Raw genomic sequence first — 13,732 nt, forward strand, 5'->3', positions numbered from 1 at the left:
TTTTATTTTATTTTATTTTATTTTATTTTATTTTATTTTATTTTATTTTATTTTATTTTTTCCTGACTCCAGAGCAGACAGGTCCGCCCCAGGCAGGGTGTGGTCTGGCGTCTGGATCTGGAAGGGACTCCTTTGCTTGGCTCCCCATGTGGAAGGGTGTCCTCGGAATAGCAGCGTGTGAGAGACCCTTCCCAGGACCTCAAGGTCTTACCCTTTACCCCTTCGTCCAGCAGGCTCCAGAGCCTGGCTCCTGCCCTCTTGGATGCCCAGGCATAGGTGGGCTAGAGTCCCCAAGCTCCACATTTCCACTAGGTGGCCTTAGCTGGGTTATTTAACCTCTTCAAGCCACTGAGCCAAAAATGCCAGACAGAAGCTGCAGGATCCTTGTGGGGGACTGTCAGGGCTGAAGACTGAGGTCCCTCACCAGGGATCCTCATTTGAGGAAGTGGAGAGAGGTAGGGCAGCTCACTTTCAGGCCTCACTTTACCCAACTGTAAAATGGGATTGCCTGCTTTACAGATGAGAAATGGTTGCTCGGGGCTCAGCAGAAGTCAGAGGGTCGGGAGAGATTCTGGGAAATAGCTTTGCTGGTGGTTGCAGAAAGGCTTCTTCTAGGTGTCTTCCGGGGTAGACTGTTCCCAAAAGGGCCACTTGTCTGGCCCCATGACCAGTGGTTTATTTCCACTTTCCTCCAGGGAGGGACTTGGTTATCCCTTATTTCAAAAGCAGAGAAACTAAGATTGAGGGCATCAGAGGGAACATTGACTTCACTGATGGAGACAAGAAAGTTTCACGGGAGATCTGAAGCCTTCACATCACACCTCGTCCTGGGCATGGCCGGATTTGTGTATCCACGCACTGTTCCTTAAGGCTACAGCAGTTCCAAAGTCTGGGAAAGGGCGGAGAGGGTGTGCTGGCCAAGGAGTCAGTGTGCTGGTTGGGTGGCCTGTGTGAACCTGGACATCGGCAGAGAACTCTTAGCTTGTGCCAGGCTTAGCACTGTGGCACACGTGCTGATCCAAGGAAGGCTCCCACACGTGGCTTAGGGAGAATGGCTCAAGCTGAGGTTTCACTCTCCACAGGACGCTGAGGGACTGGAAACCTAGAGGTCATTTCCGAGCAAGAAATCCAGAAACCCCTTCCCATCTTAAATCTCCTCTCCCAGCACCACGGGAAAGAGGGTTCCTGAGAAGAGTCTGAGTGGGTGCTTCGGTTCCGGAGCCACCGTGGCACCACCCAGACTTGGAAAAAACGAATCCTGCTCATGGCCAGAGAAGGAATCTCATCAGAATTCCCCTGAGTGCGTTCAAGGCAGCCCAGCAGCAAAGAGGCTTCTGGATTGCATTCCACGGGGGGGGGGGGGGGCACTGTATGGAGTGACATCTCAGAGTAGCATCTCCGTTCTTCAGGTGCTTGGTCAGCAGAGAAGCGCCACAGGGGTGCAGAGCAGCAAGCCTGGTGGTTAGAGCAGCACTCTCCCACCCACTCCTTCCCACAATTCATTTCAGACTTGGCTTCGTTTTTAATTCTCCAGCCTTGGGAGTGAAAGACCTAACTCAGAGGCCTTACCCTTGCACTCTCCCTGACCCCCACCGCATCCCGGATCCCTGTGGTGTGGGCCTTGTGTTCCCTCACAGAGGCCGTCGGAGGCCGTGCACAGTAGTTTTCTCCCTTTCAGAAGGCAGCAACCTGTTCTCAAAGGTGGGATATTTCCAGAAGGAGCTTGCCAAGGCTCATTCCCCCAAGACCCCGGGCTCCGTTGGGTGTCGGAGAACCGATTAGGTCTGCTTTAGGTCAGAGAGCTGTGCTGGCCAGCCCTGCTGAGAGCTGTTCCTTTAGTGGTGCTGAAAGCGAGGAGCACCGCCCTGTTCCTTACAGACTGTCTATACCTCAGTCACGCCTTCCTTCCTGCTTAGAGCCCCGGGCTAAAGGATTCACTGTTGTCTGGCAACAAACCCCCGGTAGCCACCTAAAGCATCTCATTGCTTCCCGTTGATCTCCCTGCCCTTTCTCCACTCAGCGACCAGAGTGGCCTTCCCTCCCCCTCACTGTCCTTGCTGGCCCTAATTTTTTAAATTTATTAGTATTATTCTTATTTTGTTTTTTAGAGTCAGGGTTTCTCTGCATAGCTCTGGCTATCCTGGAACTCTGTGCACCAGGCTGGCCATGAATTCAGGAATCCAAATGCCTCTGCCTCCCGAGTGCTGGGATAAACGGTATGCGCCATCACATCTGGCTGTTGAATTATTATTATTATTATTATTATTATTATTATTATTATTAAAGTGGGGGTGGGGAGGGTACTTCTCCTCTGGAATAGAACTGCAGATGATTGGGAGCCACCACGTGACTGCTGGGAGTCAAACCCTAGTGTCTCCGGAAGTTCAGCCAGTCAGGAAGCCATCTCCCCGGACCCTCTCCTTTTTTTTTTTTCAAACATGTCTCATTTAACACAGGCTGAGGCCAGCCTTGGGCTTTTGATCATATTGCCTCTACCTTCCACTAGCTATGATCCCATGAGTGACATACCTCACCCAGCGTGTGCTCGTGCTAGCTTCTTCTTCACAGTATAGGCAAATGCTGTACTGCTGAGCTATGCCAACAGTGCTAGGATGGCTCCTTCTCCCCTCAAATCCTCTTCTTCCCTTCCTTCTCTTTTCTCCTTTACGTTTTAAGACAAAGTCTCAGTTTGTAGTCCAGGCTGGCCTAGAACTTCCCATGTAATCTGAGATAGCCTAGGATCAATCTGCAATCCCCCTGCCTGGGCTTGGTTTACGGGTGTGGGTCACCGTGAGCAGCTAGAGTGATCCTTTCAGGGGGTGTCACTGATGTACCAAAGCCCACCTACAGTCTTCATATCATTCGCAATAAAGCAAAGTTCCTGCCACAGTCAGGAGGCCCCTTCTTCCTGTCAGTAATCTAGTGCCCGCCTCCTCTCACCTGTCAGGATGGAGCCACATCATGGGGAGATGACAAGGAGGCCCTGGTGGCATTGACCAGTGCTGAACAGAAGTGCTGCTGCTGTTGAGGTCTCTGCAAACCCTCTGGCATGCTTTGCCCTCTCTGTTTCAACCAAGGAAGCACGTCCCAGATGTGAAGGGATTGGCCCAAGTTGAGCAGCTGAAAAACCACAACTCCAGCTCCAAAGAAACAGGTGAGCCCATGGTCTTCATCTCCGGCAGAGGCAGAATGATGCTGACCCTGGGGAGAGACCACCTGTAATCTCAACTCCGCTAGTTACTGACTTAAGCCTCCCTGTGCCTGTGTTTCCTTGTCAGGAAGAGGTGGTGGATCATAACAATGGTCCCCCCCAGCCAGCCTCCCCGTGAAGACTGAAGGAGATAAGGAATAGGAAGGATTCAACATGGTGCTGCTGTTAGCAACACTCTTCTTACTGCTCCAGATCTGAGCTCCTCCCCTGACCACGGCGGGCGAGTCTAGAGGGTGGTGAGAAAAGCCGGACTGAGAATTTCTTGCCTCATCATCCTCGGTGTGCAGGAGCAGAGAGGGCAGGGGACAGAGGAGGGGCCGCGTGACTGCCTGGGCTGCTGAGCAATTTACTGGAGGAGCTCATTTGGCAACTCTGATTCCAAGTTAATTAAAGATGGCCACTAGGGGTCATTGCCATGGTGACAATTAGGCCAGAAAGAAGCCTCATTAAGGTGCGGTTTTAACTAGGCCAGTCGTTTTTTTAACCTAAGATGTATGGGAAAGGGAGCTAGCTTGCTTCCCTTCTCTCCTCCTTGTTCAGATCCATTTCCAGACAGTTCTGGCTGAGGAGGGAGGCAGAAGAGGAGTCCTGAGCTGGGTCCCTCTGAGCCCCAGCAGGGGAACAGGTTTCTCTGTGACACTCATCCTGTCTCTGAAAAGAGGCAGATGGGCAGAGGCCTTAGGGAGGGTGGAGGCCATGATGTCAGAGCAGGTGGAGAGGAAGGGGATTTGTTCAGAGTGGCACAGGAGACCTTTTCCATAATTTGGAAAAGTGGCCTTATCACCCGATCTGCTTCCCAATCTAAGTGAGGTGAGGGGTGCAGAGGGTGATAATGGGGTGCATGAAGCTTATTTCTTCTGTGCTGAATTGAGAAAGGGTAGAAGCTTAAAGCCTGTCTCGGTTTTGTGTTCTGTAATGTGTTTGAGCCAGGCATGGTGATACCTACCTTGTATCTCAGCATGAGACAGAAGGTAGCAGCATCCGGGCCAGCCTCAGCTACAGAGTGAGACCCTGTTTCATGGGGGTGGAGTGGAGTTGGAAGAAGGAGACTGGTGAGATGGTTCAGCCACTAACCTGCTGCTCTCCCAGTGCAGAGAGCAGTCCAGACTGCTCTTCCTCTTCCTGGGCTTGGTACCCAAACCCACATGGCAGCTTACAGTGTCCATAATGCCAGTTCCAAGGAACCCAGTGCCCTCTTCTGGTTTTTATGAACCCCAGACATGCTCTTAGTTATTTACATACATGCAGGTGACACTCTAATAGACATAAGATAAAAATAAATAAATCTTGACAAAACAAAACCAGAGGCTGGGGCTGGAGAGATGGCTCAGTAGGTAAGAGCACTGGCTGCTCTTACAGAGGACCTGGGTTCAATTCCTATATGGCACTCAGAACGCTCTGTAACTCCAGTTCTGATGCCGCCTTCTGGCCTCCACAGACACTGCAAGTACGCTGTGTACAGATACTCACACAAGCCAAACATCCATGCACATTAACAACAAATAAGTAAATACTTAAAAAAACAAAAACAAAAACAAAGGGCTGGAGAGATGGCTCAGTCAATAAAGTACTTTCCATTTAGGCAAGAGGTCCTGATTCAGGATCGGCAGCATCCATATAAAAAGCCAGGTGAACTTGTGGACAGCTGTAATTCCAGTGTTGGGCACACAGAGACAGGTACATCCCGGAGCTCACCAACCTGAAAACCTAACTGAATCCATGCAAGTGAGAGACCCTGCCTCAAAAAAACACAAAGCAGAGTATTTGGAGAGGTGACGCACCAGTTAAGAACACTCGCTACTCTCCCAGAGGATTGGGTTTGGTTTCCAGCACCCAAACAGTGGCCCGCAGCCATCCATGACTCCAGTTCCAGGGTATTCAGTGGCCTCTTCTGACCTCCAAGGACACAAAGTCTACATGTGGTGCACATGATGCATGTAGGCAAGCCACAGACACACATAAGATAAAGACAAAGACGTCTTGAAGAATAAGGTGGAGAGTAACTAAGGAAGACACTTGACTGCCCACATGTGTTCAGTGTGCGCCTGAACGTGTCCACGAGTTCACCCAAGAACACATGCGTGTGTACAAAGAAACAAGATGTGTTTTCTTCTTCCCACAGTAATATAAATGCATCGATGAGCATCAGAAGTCCCAGGAAATCACACACACACACACAAAAAAAAAGAAGACTGTCCCTCTGCTGTACCCCATCTCAGACATCATGTCTGTTGACATTTTCCATGTGATAAGTTGAGCTGGCTTCAGGGAAGGCAGAAGGGGGACATGGACTTTGGTGTTTGTGCCCTTTTCTGCTGTTTGTGCTTTATCAGAAAAATGTCAAATAAACTGCAGTGGAAATACCAACGAATGCAACATTCCTCTGTCTGTGGAGATGTATCTCACATTTTTCTCGACAAAAATAGGGGTCACATTGTTCCTCTGATTTTGAAACCTGAATTTATCACATCAAGATAACAAGATGTCTTGAATGCTTTTCCAAGATTCAGCAACTTGTTATCATTTTTTTTTAATTGGTTTTTGGGTTTTCCAAGACAGGGTTTCTCTGTGTTGTCTTGGCAGTCCTGTGCTCCCTTTGTAGACCAGGCTGGCCTCGAACTCACAGAGATCTGCCTGCCTCTGTCTCCTCAAGTGTTAGGATTACAAGTGTGCACCACCATGCCCCATCTACTTTTTTTTTAAGCACATTAAAAACTATTCAAATTGCAAAAGCAAAAAACAGACAAGCAAGTTTCCTACCTGAACCTCCCTGTCCCTTGTTTCCCTCTTCAGAGGCAGCCTTGAAGGTCCTTTTCTTTCTACTCCCTCTCTCTTTCCCTCCTTCTAGCCCAAGCTGGCTAGCTGAAGATCACCAGGAACTTCCGATCTACCCAGCTCCACCTCCATTTTGCTGGTATTGTGTACATGGAATTGAGTTAATTACCACCAGAAAGCTTCTCACCAAATTGTGCTGAGCTTAAATATCCTGAAACGAACTACTCAGGGTCACACTCTTGAAGTCTGAAACAGCACCAGGTACTGAATTGTGCTGAACAGAACTGCTTTCTTGCCTCTCCTGAACCATCACTCTGATGGCTGTGGTGTTCACAGAGACCCTCCTAGTATCATGCTGTGAATCAAACCCAGGGCTTTTACACATGCTGGGCAAGAACACTTTAATATCCACTTCTCTTGCATTAATCCAGAAATGTTCTATGTGGGCACAGGTACATCTATTTTCTCATATAACTATTTGTGAGCAAAGTTAGTATGTACTTCACCCTGCTCTGTATTTAAATTTTTCCATGGCATGTCTAGGAGTTGGTTTCATATAGAGCTGTCTTGATTCCCCCCCCCCATCCCTGGCAGTCTGCAGCAACTGGGAGTCTCAGGTGTGAAGAAGAGGTGGCTCTGGCCATGTAGTCTTTGTATCCAGTATTCAGCCAGGAGGTCAACACACAGAAGTACTCTGGAAATAGTTACAGGTGAATCAAAGTGTGGAGAAGCAAGGGGAGGGGCTTAAAGGAGTGGTCAGTTTCCCATGGATGACCCCATGGGCCTGCTGAAAGCTTTCACTTCCTCTTCTCTGGGATATGATCCTCAAAATAACCTCACACAAGAGCTGGCTTCCCCATAGAGACCCTTATCTTACATGTTTGGAGGCCTAGTGGCAGGACATCCTTGGACACCATATCATGGAGGTAACCAAAGACTCAAATCCTCCATCTCTTTTCTTCACACTGGCTTTACCTTCAGGAATATTCTCGTGGTCACAAGATGGCTGCCAGTAGCCACCAATGTCACTGAGGGTTTGTGCTTTCCCACAAAGAGTGAAGAGGAAAGGAATGTTCCACCAAATCCACAGAGCCATAACCAAAAAGGAGCACTATCCACTGACTGGCATGGGTCAGTTAATTATTACCAGAATCGCTTTTAATCCTGCCAATGCAGTGTCCACAACAAATCTTCCTGTCCTGATGAAAGCTATAGAAAATAGAGCCCACATGTTGAATTAAACTAACTCGGGGGGGGGGGGGCTGTAGAGATGGCTCAGCAGTTAAGAACTCTTACTACTCTTGCGGAGGACCTGAGTTCAAGTTCTAGCACCCACACAGTGCCTTACAATTAGCTGTAACTCCAGTTTCAGGGGATCCAGTGCCCTCTTCTAGCCTTGTGGGCACCAGGAATACATACTGTGTACAGACACATGCAGACAAAAATACTTACAAACATAAAATCAAAGTAATTAAAACATTCCAAAAATATCAATAGAAATCTGTAACTCTTAAAGAAAAGTGTGTTGTGGTGGCGTAAACCCATCATCCAAGCAACTTTGGAGGGTGAGGAAGGAGGCCATGAGTGCAGGAGTTGGTGGCCAGCTTGGGACATATAGCCTGATGAGTGACATCTGCCCAGCCCTGTAACAGTTAACCTTCATTGTCAATTTAACTGCATTTAGAGTCACTTGGGAGGGGCTGGAGAGATGGCTCAGCAGTTAAAAGCACTGAATTCTGGGTTCAAGAGCACAGAGGGCCTGGGTTCAATTCCCAGAACTCACATGACAGCTCACAACTGTCTGTAGGATCTGACACCCTCACACAGACATACATGAAGGCAAAAACACCAATACACATTTAAAAAAAAATCAAATACACAAATAAAATAGGGCCACCTGGGAGACACAATTCTGGGTGTGTCTGTAGAGGGTGTTTCTGTTCCACTAGGCAGAAATATACAAGGAAAAAACAAACAAACAAACAATAAAACAAAACCTAACCTTAGACCTGAATCCTGCTTGATATATTTAACAGAAAGGTTTGTCGCACGCTGTGGCACTTACCAAGTATGTATTACAGCACCCTTCTACTGTAGTACTTATGCCTAGAAATGGTTCTGGCCATCATGGCGGCCAGCTTTTCCTTGGGTGCTGCTGGTCCATCACTGACTCTCCACATTTCCCTCTTGCTGCTCACGCTGCCTGTCTTCCTGCCCCGGGTAGGCTTGTCGTCTGGGCCAGCGCAGGACCCGCTGTGTGGATGTTTAGGAGTGTCTGAAGCAGGTGGCAGAAACTTGCTTCTGGTAGAAATGTGAGTCCATGCTCCCCCTGGTGGCTGGCCAGCCCCAGCGGTCTAGTCAGGGCCTCCTCCTCCCGTCCTTTGGGGATCCTTGCTCTCACTACACCAAATGTGTTATTAAGAAAACACCCCTTCGGGGCTGGAGACGTGGCTCAGCAGTAAAGAGCACTGGCTGTCTTCCAGGTTTGATCCCCAGCACCGGGCTTGGCAGCTCCTAACTGTCTGGAACTCCAGTCCCAGGGGATCCAGTGCCCTCTCCTGGCCTCCTGGGGCACTGCATGCACCTGGTGGAGGGAAAATACTCATACACACGTTAAAAACAAACGAACAAACCCAACGCTCACATTGCATATTACATATAGTCTCTGGGTACGGAGAATTTGACTACTGGGCATCTGTCAGCATTTAATTAAACATTTATCCATCTGGATGTTTCTATTTTCTTTTATAAAGCTGGAAGCCATGCTTTAGTTTTTTGGGTTTTTTTTCGTGTCCTTATATTTCGTAGCCCATAAAAAGCTCACAAGCCAAGCCTTGTGCTGGTCACTACTGTTGGAGGGTAGCCTTCCGATTCCGCCTTGTCCTACTCCCATAGGGCCCAGGATCATGTCCAGGTTCATACGTCTTGTTTTTGTGTCACCAAGTCACCCCACCCAGCTCTTACATGAGCTTAACTTAATTTAATTTAATTTGGCTTTTCAAGACAGGGTTTCTCTGTGTAGCCCTGGCTGTCTTGTAACTCTCTCTCTCTGTAGATCAGGCTGGCCTCAAACTTAGGGATACTCCTTACTTCTGCCTCCTGAGTGCTGGGGTTAAAGACACGTGCCGTCATGCCCAGCGAAGGGAGCCTAATTTTAATGTTTTGTTCTTATTTTTAAATCATGTATGTGTGTGTGTGTCTGTTTATGGGTATGTGCATGTGAGGTCCAAGGCACTGATCTCCCTGAGAATGAACCTACAGGGGGTTGTAAGCCACATGGCTAGGCCGAGTCCTATGAAAAAGTGCTAAGCCCTTAGCTTACCTGACGGCTGTGCCATCTCTCTAGCCTCCACGAGCTTAATTTTCAGTGCTCTACCATGATCAGTTTGTTAATTTTAACTTAGTTCCCTTTTCAGGAAGGCGATTTACGTGTTCAAACGGCTCAAAATGAAAAAAATTAAAGTTTTCTCCCCCTCTGATCCGTGCCCAGCTTGGATCGACCCTGAAGGAAATGAAAACTCGGTATTTTTCTTTTTACGCTCTACAAAATTCACCAGTCTATGTGCACAGATTCTGTATTGGAAGGGTGCTCAAAGCTACGCTTTTGAAAATACTTCATTTACTTTTAAAAATTATGTGTGCCAATGTTTGGCCTACATCTGTGTAAGTGCACCCTGTTTTGGGTGTTTGTTTTGGAGAGAGCGTCTCATGACTCCTAGTCACACTCAAGTCTAGCCTCGAATGTCTCAGCTCCCTCCCGAGCATTTGGATTGCAGGCTTGTCCCACACACCCTGCTTGCATCTTCTTATAATAAATAAATATTATAAATATATATTATAAATAAATATTATAAATATTTATTTATAATACTTAATAAATAACTACTCTCCCCATCTTCTTTCCTGGCTTTTTGTTTGGTTTCTTGCTATGCAGCCCCCGCTTGGAACATTCCCTGTAGCCCAGACTGTCTTGGAGCTCGTGATCCGCCTGCCTCAGCCTCCCGTGAACTGCTACCCCCAACATACCCTACCTTCCTCCCAGTGACTGGTCCCAGCGGGGTCTTTAGCCGTGACCTGTCCCCAGCGTCCCACGGTCACCCAGGCTGCGCAGCCCTGCGCTTCCTGGTACATTTGCCAGGCAGTCAGGTGCTCTCCAGGCGCGCTACACACACCCACAAAGGCCTTTCAAGGGGCAACGGAGCCCCGATCGCTTTGCCATAGCGACACGTGGTGGCGGACCTCAAAAGTACAGCAGGGGCGACTGGAAAGGGGTCAGGGAAAAACGGAAGGAACAATGAGGGTGCAATTCTGTAGCAGGGTGTATGGGAAACCCTGGGTTCAGTCCCAGCATCCCCAAAAAGTTTAAAATGGGACTCGAGAGTGAGCTCCAAGGCTCTAACAATTTTGCTTAGAAAGTACACGTTTTAGAGAACGTTTTAATACATTTGAAGAGTCTGTACCAGGGCCTGGAAGTTTCCCAGAGGCCTCCTCACTGGCATGTACCCCTCTACCCAAAACCTCACCTTGGCTACAGATGCCCAAGCCATATGGCCCTGTAACCCACCGTCCCATCATCCGGACTGTGGTTGGTGTGCCTGCCTATTTGATTGGCAGATTTGTGCTTTGGCAGTGAGTGTGTATGCGTGTGTGTATACGCTAGAGTGCACGCGTGTGCGTGTGCCACCATATGGGACTCTGAAGCAGGCTTAGTTTGTGTTCTGTTTTTGTTTTTTCTTTCCATTAGCACCACTTTTTGTATTAGACAAAATTAAAACAAAATTATAGACAGCAATAATCATAAATGAATAGCTATAAATGGCCCGCAGCCAAAAATAATCTTTTACAGAGAGCTGTGAGCCACTGTGTGGGTGTCGGGAACTGAACCCGGGTTCTCCTTAAGAGCAGCCAGTGCTCATAACCTCCGAGCCATCTCTCCAGTTCCTGAAATTAATTTCTTGAGAAAGAGCAGCTGCACTTACATCTTGCTCTGTCCCGGGACTAAAAGACTCTAGGTTAGCCAAGGGATGGTGGCCCACGCCTTTCATCCCAGCACTCAGGGAGGCAGAAGGCAGATCTCTGTGAGTTCCAGGCCAGCCAGGGCTACGTGGAGAAACCCTGTCTCAAAAAAAAAAAAAAAAAAAAAAACTAAAACTAAAACCAAAAGCAAAAATACTAAGTTGGAATTTGGTGAGACTGTAAAACTAACAGTTTGAAAAGACAAAGCTTCAGTTTTTAAACAGCCTCTTTAAATGTATTGAAACGTTCTCTAAAATTTGTACTTTCTAAGCAAAATTGTTAGAGCCTTGGAGCTCACTCTCAGGTTCCATTTTAAGCTTTTTGGGGTGCTGGGACCGAACCCAGGGCTTAAAGTGGTGCTAGGGGTCAAACCCTGGCCCTTAGGCATGAGTATACACTGAGCCACATCCTGACTCCCCAAGGATTTAATAACTCCCCAAGATTTAATAACAAACAAAAAGGAAAAATTCAGATTCTGCTTCTAAAATCTCAGCATCACTGAACCAGGGCCTGGAAATTCAAACTGTACCAGAAATAGCTCAAACATTTAATCATTAGACCCCTCTGACCCCTTTCTTCCTTCTAAGACAAAGTCTCACCATGTATCCCTGACTGGCCTAGAACTCCCCATGCAGCCCAGGCTAGCCTTGAACTGGTTAATAGGTCAATTTTTTTACTAGGATGACGTTTTTTTAAGTTCCTCTGAGGACGTAGTGGTGACAGTTACAAAGCACTGTGAGTGAATTTAATGCTGCTGAATTTTCATTATTTCTGGGACCCAGGGACCCAGGGACCCAGTGCTGGGGTTCAAACCCAGGAACCTTCCAAGTGCTCAGTAAGTGCTATGCCAATGAGCTGCATCCCCAGGCCTGCACTAGACACTTTAAAATGACGGAAGCATGAGCTGCACAATACATATTTAACATATATGAAGTATGAAGCCCCGAGTTTAATCCCAGCATCTCTTTCTCTCTCTCTCTCTCTCTCACACACACACACACACACAGTTAAAATATCACCAAAAGAAAGGAAATGTTTCAAATGGTAAGCTTTCTGATACACACACACACATACATACATACACGCATATACACACGCAATTTTAAAAACCTGAAAGACCAAGAGAAAGCTTAGAAAGGAGGAGCATCGTTTTATTGACATGGTTAAGGCACTGTCACTGTAGGGGATGGAGAGTTGGCTCCGCAGTTAAGAACACAGGCTGCTCTTCCAGAGGACCTGGGTTTGTTTCCTAGCACCCACATGGTGCCTCATAAGGCTCTGTAATTCCAGTCTGCGGGGATCCAATGCCCATGTACACAGACATACGCACAGGCAACACACACATAAAACTTAAAAAAAAAAACAAAAAACCTAAAACAACAAAAATTGCCATTGAAAAGTGACGATAAAACAGCCTGAAACCAGGTGGTGCAGGCCTGTGACTGGACGGTAGAAGCAAGAGGATCAGGACTTTAAGGTCACCATTGAAGATAGACCAAGTTCAAGGCCAGAGGATAGAGGATATCCTGGGATAGAGGAATTCTACTTTAAAAAAAATCAAAGGAAGAGGAAAGACAGCTCAGTGGGTAAAGGTGCCTGCCAGCAAGCCTGATGACATGAACTGGATGGCCACAATCCACATAGTGGAAGGAAAAAACGAACTCCTACAAGTTGTCCTCTGATTCCCATACGTGCACCCAAAGGAATGTGAAAAAAAAATTAATAAAATCAACAGCGCTTAAGTGCAGTACTGCTCTCTCAAGAAGGGGAATTCAGTTCTCATGATGGGCAGCTCACAAACTGCCTAAAACCCCGGTGCCAAGGACATCTGTTGCCTCTAAGCTTCATCTGCACACATGTGAACATACCCCCACATACACAGATACACACATGTGGACGTACCCACCCCCACATACAAGCATGAACATTCGGAGATACACACAATTAAAATAAAACAATTCTTTAAAAATCCTAGTTTAGCTGGGCAGTGGTGGTGCACGCCTTTAAACCCAGCACTTGGGAGACAGAGGCAGTCGGATCTCTGTAAGTTCAAGGCCAGCCTGGCCTACAGTGTTCCAAGTCAGCCAAGGCTAAAAAGAGGAACTCTGTCTCCAAAACAAAACAAAACTCTCCCCTCACCCCAGTTTCCAGAAGAAGAAGGAGCAGTTTCCTCGTAAGAAAATGATGGATCTGCAATCTGCTAAACAGAGGACTTTAGGGAAACGGACAACAAACTCAGTCTATCTGTCCATGGAAGAGTCTTTGGAACAAGCAACCAGCTATTTCAAAGGCTACTTTGTAGTGTTTATCTAACTTTTACTTGTTTTAATCTGCCTCATGCAGCAAACTTCATTTTATGTGCCATTCCCTTGCTGTTATTCAAATTTCTTGCAATTTAGTGAGGTGTGCAGTTTCAGATTTCATTGTTGGATTGGATATTTGAGGTAAATTTTCATTTTTGTTCGTAGTGCTGATGTTTTTTTGTTCAAAATTAAACATATTGGAAGCCAAAATAAACAAACAAACAAACAAAAAAGAAAAATTTGCTGGGTGAGGTGGCACATACCTGTAATCCCAGCACTCGGGGAGGCAGAGGCAGGCGAATCTCTGTGAGTTCATGGCCAGCCTGGTCTACAAGACTACACAGAGAAACCCTGTCTCAAATAGATAGATAGGTAGATAGATAGATAGATAGATAGATAGATAGATAGATAGATAGATAGATAGATA

The 13,732-nt window shown here is 47.1% G+C and overlaps 1 long non-coding RNA gene across 1 annotated transcript in view; it reads left to right on the plus strand.

The window, feature by feature from the left end:
* Window positions 1-3,427, plus strand: part of LOC129688455 (uncharacterized) — a 20,675-nt gene extending 17,248 nt beyond the window's left edge. The window contains exons 2-3 of the long non-coding RNA XR_008721945.1: window positions 2,948-3,154; window positions 3,279-3,427. This is a non-coding gene — a long non-coding RNA (uncharacterized LOC129688455). The remainder of the gene's footprint in view (window positions 1-2,947; window positions 3,155-3,278) is intronic.
* The last annotated feature ends 10,305 nt before the right edge of the window (window positions 3,428-13,732 follow it).

This window comes from Psammomys obesus, unplaced genomic scaffold (assembly GCF_907164565.1).
Source record: "Psammomys obesus unplaced genomic scaffold, mPsaObe1.curated_primary_1811, whole genome shotgun sequence".
NCBI classification, from domain to species: Eukaryota; Metazoa; Chordata; class Mammalia; order Rodentia; family Muridae; genus Psammomys; species Psammomys obesus.